The sequence below is a fragment of the Pinus tabuliformis genome, chromosome X (assembly GCF_031772625.1).
Source record: "Pinus tabuliformis cultivar Carrire ecotype Pingquan chromosome X, CPIR1, whole genome shotgun sequence".
Lineage (NCBI taxonomy): Eukaryota > Viridiplantae > Streptophyta > Pinopsida > Pinales > Pinaceae > Pinus > Pinus tabuliformis.
Window position 1 is genome coordinate 545,991,768 of NC_142308.1, and position 8,397 is coordinate 546,000,164.

At 38.4% G+C, this 8,397-nt stretch overlaps 2 non-coding genes across 2 annotated transcripts; one reads left to right on the plus strand and one right to left on the minus strand.

Annotated features, from left to right (window-relative positions):
* Positions 1 to 2,288: 2,288 nt before the first annotated feature.
* Positions 2,289 to 2,361, minus strand: TRNAR-CCU (transfer RNA arginine (anticodon CCU)). Its single transcript has one exon. It is a non-coding gene; the product is annotated as a tRNA-Arg (tRNA).
* A 119-nt stretch (positions 2,362 to 2,480) lies between these two features.
* On the plus strand, positions 2,481 to 2,562 carry TRNAS-AGA (transfer RNA serine (anticodon AGA)). The gene has a single exon. It is a non-coding gene; the product is annotated as a tRNA-Ser (tRNA).
* The last annotated feature ends 5,835 nt before the right edge of the window (positions 2,563 to 8,397 follow it).

Consider the following 8,397-nt stretch of genomic DNA (forward strand, 5'->3'; position numbering starts at 1 on the left):
GATAATTTTGTCTGGCAGACCTTCACTAAGATCCACTTCTACGCAAATTTGGACAAAAGTGATGATCCCTTGAGCCAATCTATCGTTGTCCATCTTGATGAAGCGACCTATTGAGTCTCTGATATCTGCGAATATCTTTGACCGAATCCAGTGAAGAGTTGAGTTTGAGAGCCTTGCCCAAATTGGAGTGGCCAGAGATTTCATAGTAGTCGGGTTAAAGTTAGGAAACCATGGCTGAACTAAAAGGCCAGCTTGGCCCCAGAACCAGGGTCCTTGGTCAAAACCCTTCTGGTGATCTTCCATATCCTTGAAGACAACCACGAAAAAACCTTTCAAACAAAAAAACAAATCCACATTCTGGGACCAGTTCTGGTGAACCCAATCTCGAAGGGCCAATGACAAGGGCCAAAACCCATTAAAGTGACATATAATCGCCCTACGTTTGTAATCTTCTACCCTGATCCTTGAGAGAATAACATTCATTGACAACTTTGGAGTGTCCTTAGATTGCTCCACCACAAAAGCTTGACCTGAGAGTGCTTTTGAAGTTTGAGAGTTGGAACCAGGGTTAAGGGCATCCTTGAAGGATTTGGGCTTTGAATACGAGGCTTCCCCCTGCCCTTGGCACCTCCATTTAGACATGCAGCGAGGGAGATGGAAGCATCTCTCTTGATGCCATAATCTCTGAGGCAATTCACCATTTTGAGTTGCCTCCCTTAAAAAAGGAGCCTCATCGCCCCCACAGGAATTCATGTGTGCTTCTGGATGCTAGAAGCAAGTGAAAATTCCGAACCTTCTTCTTCAACCATTATGCAAAGAGATTCCCTGAATAAAGATCTGACAAAAATTGGGACAATCTTGGAAACCAAGTTTCTAGGACCTCTACTTGTTGGGATTAGACCTTGCTCGTCCTCCACAGGCAAAGGAGTAGCCTCCACTGGCTAGAGATATTTGTCAAACATTTTGCAAGAAACCCCATAACCCAAGAAAACTTCCCTAACAAGAATATGGAAGATCTTAAAAAAATTCCACATCTTCCACCCTGCCTTGGGGATCTAGATAAGTAAAAATGTTTTCTTTCTGCGATGCTGCGATTTTTTTCTTGCATCATTCACTCAAGAAATATTCCTGTACCTATCATTCTCATGCATCCACTATGCGAAATCACACAAGGAGGTCCATTTCTTAAAGACCCGCGAGGTGTTCCATAACTGAAACCACTGGACTACTACATTTTTTTAGAAAAGGTGTCTGTCCTCTGTCAATCTCTTGATCAGCGGCGGCACAATTCCAGATGTTGCTAACCCCTGATACGCTGAGTCGGTGCGTGGTCTCCATTTTCTCTCTAAGTCGGTGCTCTTACCCGCTAGTAAACCGTAATCATTCATAAAAGGCACTTATTGATATCGATTAACATAAAAGATTTGAGTTCCGACATAAAAGATTTGAATTCCGACTACAAACCCAAAGAATGCGAAAAAACAGCTTGGGAATAAGCTAGGTCAGAATTCAATTCAAAGTTCAAAAATTTCCAATTTAATGAACTTCATAATTATAGATTAATTCCATCGTTCAAAAGAAACTTCATAATCGTTAACGAAGTACTCGCATAACAACTTAAGTCTCTGATCTATCCTTCCAATTTTCAAAAACACAAATATTGTAATCCACAACTGTCACATTAAAATTCGGCCACAAGGGGATTCTTGCAATTTCCCAAATCCACAATAAAAAAAACAAGTGACATATCGAACTTCAGCGACCAGAGTTTTCCAGAACCAGTTATATCGAGCTTCAGCGACAAGGGTTTCTCCAGAATGGAATGGATAATGACAAGGGGATTCTTGCAATTTCGAAATCCACAATAAAAGAGCAACAGTCATATCGAGCTTCACCGGCAAGGGTTTCTCCAGACTGGATAATTCTCCTGCGTTGCCTGTAGTAAGGCAATGGATAATTCTACTGCGTTGCCAGCAATAAGGCAATGGTTTCTCCAGAATGGATAGTTCTACTGCGTTGCCAGTAATAAGGCAATGGATAATTCTACTGCGTTGCCAGCAATAAGGCAAGGATTTCTCTAGAACGGATAGTTCTACTGCGTTGCCAGTAATAAGGTAATGGATAATTCTACTGCGTTGCCAGCAATAAGGGAAGGATTTATCTAGAATGGATAAATCTACTGCGTTGCTAGCAAGAAGGCAATGGATAATTCAGGCAAGGGATGGGTAATTCTACTGCGTTGCCAGCAATAACCTGAGCTTCAACTGCAAAGCGAAACAATGCAAAAGCGCGCCAGGTAGGGGTCGAACCTACGACTTTCTGCTTAGGAAACAGACGCTCTATCCACTGAGCTACAGGCGCAGATGCATTATCGTTTACCAATTCATCAATTACTCCTTTTTACTCACCCAGCCGTTGCACTGTGCCGTTCATTGCTTTGTGGATTTGTTAAATAATTCAACCGCATTATAATCTTGTAAGTGGAAGTGCCGGAGTGGTTATCGGGCATGACTAGAAATCATGTGGGCTCTGCCCGCGCAGGTTCGAATCCTGCCGTCCACGGTAGAATCGTTGTTATTATGTTCATGTTCTTGACCTATCCGATCAGGACGTTGTGCGTTCGGTGTTTTTGAGCTTGCCCGCACTGGAAACCAGCAAAATTAGCACAGCGTTTCTTGGTTTTTAAAACAGGCACAGATTCCCTTTCAGAGAGCTGTGAATGTGACAAAGGGACAAAACTGGAAACCAACAAAATTAGCACAGCGTTTCTTGGTTTTTAAAACAGGCACAGATTCCCTTTCAGAGAGCTGTGAATGTGACAAAGGGGCAAAACTGGAAACCAACAAAATTAGCACAGCGTTTCTTGGTTTTTAAAACAGGCACAGATTCCCTTTCAGAGAGCTGTGAATGTGACAAAGGGATAAAACTGGAAACCAACAAAATTAGCAAAGGGATAAAACTGGAAACCAACAAAATTAGCACAGCGTTTCTTGGTTTTTAAAACAGATAAGTCTGTAATGAGCGTTTCTTGGTTTTTAAAACAGGTAAGTCTGTAATGTGCGTTTCTTGGTTTTTAAAACAGACGAGTCTGTAATGTTTCTGTTTTGTTTGTCAATTGCAATTCAATCATTTTTTTATTTAATTGGAAACCAACAGAATTAACACAAAGTTTTTGGTTCTTTAAATGGATGAGCTTATACACTAGATTTTGTAATGCTTTCAGGTTTCTGGTTTTTTGTAATTCAAATTTTTATTATTATTAAATTGACGATAAACTAGCTTATACTTTTAATAGTTTTTTGGCTGAAAAGACAACACCAAGAAATCCTTGCTAACATATTGCCATAACTATTCTTTATGTGTCATAACTATCCCCTAGAAGCATCACATTTTAAAATGAAATGTTTTTCTGATTCCACTGCTCCATAAATGCAAAAAATACACACTCGTTCTGCCCAAGTTTCTTTATGTCTTTTTCCACTGTCCAGTTTCACACCGAAGTTCATGCAAGTTAATTCTTAATTGAACAATAAGAATCTTTGGTCTCCACAGAATGTTAACTCCAAAGTACTCCTTTTGTTGGAGATGCTCAACATCGTATTTCTTCTTTCTACCCAACTATTTTCCCCATATACACTTGTGGAACTTCTCCACAGAAAAATTCTCTAACTCCTTGCTATTTGTGGGACATGGATTGGGGTAGATATTCCATTTCTGCATCCATTTGTTGTTTTGTCTCATCCATGTTTTCTTTCTTTCACTCATGTCTTCATTGAAAACAACTTTAGGCCATCTACTTATTCCCATTTGCTCAATTCTTTTTAGATATCTTATAAGATGTACCATAGCAATTGTTTCAAAAGGAGTCACCCCCCTTTCACTCAACATTATCTCATAAGGAACCAAACATTTTATTTTGAACTTACTCATGATCAAGCGTTTTTGGATTTTGGATATGAACAAGCATATACCCTTGATTTTGTAGTCTTAAATTCATTTCAAATTTGTATTTGTAAATATAAATATGGACAAATAAAGATTTTGTTTGAGAAATATGGACAAACTAACATTGTCTTAACCTTCAGGCGTTGAGAATGTTGAAAGCTATCAAATCCTTCAAGGTGCAAGTGCAAAAAAATAGAGAAAAGTTTAAACATAGATTTTATATTTCATTAACTCATCCAAACAACCAATTTAATAATAATATAATTCAAATATATTACATTATATGTAAAAAGTGGACATGATGTGAGCATTACACTTCATTATTCGTTACATGTTAAGTTGTAGTCCAGAAAGTGATTACATATTACGCTTTAATGTAGAATGTATTTCTTTCTTTCTCTCTTTCTCTATATATATAATCTTCTAAATTAAAAGAGGTGAAATTAAAACAAAACTTACGAATTTAAATAATAATGAAAGAGAAAAGTACTTGGGGTTTAGCTTAGTTGGCAATTATCGTGATATGAAGTATTGTGTTAACATAGAGATCCAACGTTCAAATTCCCCTGAGTAGCTAGTTTACGAAGTGGAGGGCAGGTTGTAAGCCCCAGAGGTATAGTGGTAGTGGCCGGAATCAACCATGTATCATGCGAGTGCAAGATTGACCCAATCATCGATTCCTCCAGTTACAAAAAAACAAAAAATAAATAATGAAAGAAAAACCTTACAATTCTAACAACAATTTAAAAAGTAGTTCTTTACATAAACTTATATGGCAAGGAAAGACTTCAAGCAACAATAAAAGGCTGACCATATGAAATAATCTAGTTGTGTGGATCCAATTCAATAGAAGACCAACTATTGTCAAAGATGAAGGAAACCTTGTTGATTTTTAGGACCATTAATTATCTTAATGCTATTTTATTCAATAGAATTCATGCTTGCACAAATAGAGTAAGAAATTTAAAACATAGGCTTGCTCAAAGAAACCCACTAATTGCAAAGGAGGAGAAAAGACTAGTTTCACAAAAGAATTAGTTGATCTAAGTTTTTGGTAGAGAGGGATGGAGGGCTAGGGTTCGTAACAATGGAACTTGACCATGCGGATTTTAAACCAAATTTATATGAAAATTAAAGCATTTGGGCCTCTCTAGGTGCACGGTGCGAGGGTGTTGAGGTTTTGCATGGGTTGGAAGATGTATGTGCAAAGGGGAGCTATCCAAATGTTTGAGCTACTATTGAACTTGAATGAAAAGTGGGTCGGTCCTCTAAGATCCCACCTCTTGTTAAGAGGTTTAGGTCAAATGATGATCTATATGTAGTATTGGAAAGCTCAAGGAGAGACCGATTGAGTGGATAAGCGAAGGGTTAGGTAGGTTGGCAATGTGAAGTAAATGACCTCTCGATGTTGCAGGAAAAAATATTGGGATCTCATTCCTTTAGATATGTGGTCAATGAAATGTTTTTAGTGCTAGTTGTGAATAATATTAATTCTGGAATGGTAGAGTGGTGCCTAGAGTTTTAATGTTGGAGTGTACAATTGATTGGTTTGGGTGCATTTTCTTTCTAGAATGTGTTTCCTACGTAGGTAATTTTGGGTAGATATGCAGGGGATGTAAAGCATCACTTGGTTATAACCATGTTTCTACCTTTAATTTCTCAGTTAGAGAGTTCTGTAATGGTGGTGTTAAAATGCTTGAATGTGAATAAGATTGATGAAGCAGTTTTAGGGATGTAAATGCATGAACTCCTTCTAAGTTTTCATATGTAAAAAATGTAGGAGGAGTTACAAATACACAGATTACAAAAAGAGGAGATATTAAAACTCCACAAAGCTCCTTGAAGTGTGTTAGAAGTGGGTATGGGAGTGACAATTCTAAGGAGGGTGTTTTGTCCTAAGAATGTATTAAACGTATATCAATGCTAGTAAAATTGGTCTTATGAGATGATGTTTACATGCATGAGATTCTAGACATGATGAAAAAAGTATTAGTTGCAAGGTTTATGGGAAAAGGAATGGGTGATCCTCTAGTGAAGCCTTGGTTGAAGGAAACTTTGTAACCTGTGCTAGGACACCCTTTTTCAATGCTTACATTGAAAGCTTCGATCTTACACCCATTTGGGCAAGATCCCCAGTTTTCCTATGGAGTTATGGTCTTATGAGGATTTAAAATATAGTATAAATGCCTTAGGGACTTTATTTAAGGTTGATATGAGCTTTAAAAAGACATGGATGGTAACAAGTATGTGTATATTGGTGGATATTAAGCTAAGTGAAGGTTTAGTTGTAGATATGAAATTATAGAGGGGAATTGTCAATATTATACCGCTTCAAGTGTGTATGATGCTATGATGATCCGGATCTTGGGAGGAGGCCCCCAAGATCTAAAAGATTGAAATGGATCTTGGGAGGAGAGACCCCCAAGATCTGAAACTTGAAATGGATCTTGGGGGAAAGGCCCCCAATATCTGAAAGATTGAAATTGCCAAAAGAAAAAAAAAAGGAGAATGTCCAATAAACAAAAACCACAAAGAAACTTTTTATTAAAACCGATAATAACTGTAAAGGCTACATTGTGGCGGATCGTCCGTCCTTTTACAAAATGTGACTTGTTAGTTATAGTATTTTTTAGTTACAATACCATGGGTCAATTCCATGGGTGAATGAATACAATGGGTGGATTTTACAATACCACGGGCGTATGCCATTTACAATACCATGGGTAGGTTCCATGGGTCGATGAATAATATGGGTGGATGAGTACCATGGGTGGATTTTACAATACCACAGGCGGATGCCATTTACAATACCATGGGTAAATTCTATGGGTAGATGAATAATATGGGTGGATGAGTACCATGGGTTGATGCCATTTTCCATTCGGATCATTCCTCCCTCCTTAAGAAGCAATGGTCCCCATTGTGTAAAGTTCCCTCCTGCGAAGCCTTTGTTGAATATGAAGAGCCACTGAAGATAAGGGTTTTATGTGGTTAACCCAAACCCCTGATAAACGAAGATCCGAGGATAGAGATACCCTGTAATGCTTGTGACTAACTGTGATTCTGGCAGTGTGCGGCCTAGCAAATGGACTTCGATGACAAGGATTGTATGCGGTTGACCCATAACCATGATGTTGGTTGCTGATGAAGTAGCAGGTGCCTACATAGCCTGGGGTGGGAGGGCACGTCTCTAAATAACCCAAGCTGAATGTTGCTATGTTGAAACTGATGAATGTGAAGCAGGTGCCTCCTAAAGTGGGGTGGGAGGGCACGTCTCCAATTGGAACCCACTTCGAATGCTGCTCCAGAATTAAAATGGACATAACTCGGCCAATATAACTCAGAATATTTATTATAACCTGTTTTTAGACGCAGAAGGATCATTTTGCATCTTCCCATGAGTTGGAAATCTTTATCTAGACACTCTGAGATCTCATATTCGCGCTGCAACAGTTCCGCCATCACAAAAATTCTGATAAAATAGCTGATTTTAAATCAGCGATATCTCCCACATCCGAACTCCGATTCGACCCAATTTTTTTTTGAATTGGGTGATTTTTCGATAGGAATCTAGATCTGGTATTTGTTTTTGTAAATTTTGTACCAAATGTTTCAGATCTGATCTGCAATGTCGCTGCCCAAAAAAATTCCTGCAAAAAAATGAGAAAGAAAAATTCTTCCTGCTTGACCCAAGAAAGTGCTCTGTGGAGGTTGTAGCACATGCTTGAAGTTTGTTGAATATTGCTGTAAAATTTGAAACTGAAATATGCATCAAACCCTCATTCCCATGGAATCATAACCTGCTTTGATTCCACTGATCCGGATCTTGGGAGGAGGCCTCTAAGATCTAAGAGATTGAAATGGATCTTGGGAGGAGAGACCCCCAAGATCTGAAACTTGAAATGGATCTTGGGGGAAAGGCCCCCAATATCTGAAAGATTGAAATTCCCAGAAGAAAAAAAAAAGGAGAATGCCCAATAAACAAAAACCACAAAGAAACTTTTTATTAAAACCGATAATAACTGTAAAGGCTACATTGTGGCGGACCATCTGTCCTTTTACAAAATGTGACTTGTTACTTATAGTATTTTTTAGTTGCAATACCACGGGTCAATTCCATGGGTGAATGAATACCATGGGTGGATTTTACAATACCACGGGCGGATGCCATTTACAATACCATGGTTAAATTCCATGGGTCGATGAATAATATGGGTGGATGAGTACCATGGGTGGATTTTACAATACCACGGGCGGATGCCATTTACAATACCATGGGTAAATTCCATGGGTCGATGAATAATATGGGTGGATGAGTACTATGGGTTGATGCCATTTTCCCTTCGGATCATATGAATAGATCCATGTGGTTCATGACTTAACAGTAACTTTTATCCAAAGGCAAGTGAGAAGTCAATATGTCATGAATATGTCAAATGTATTAGAAAATTA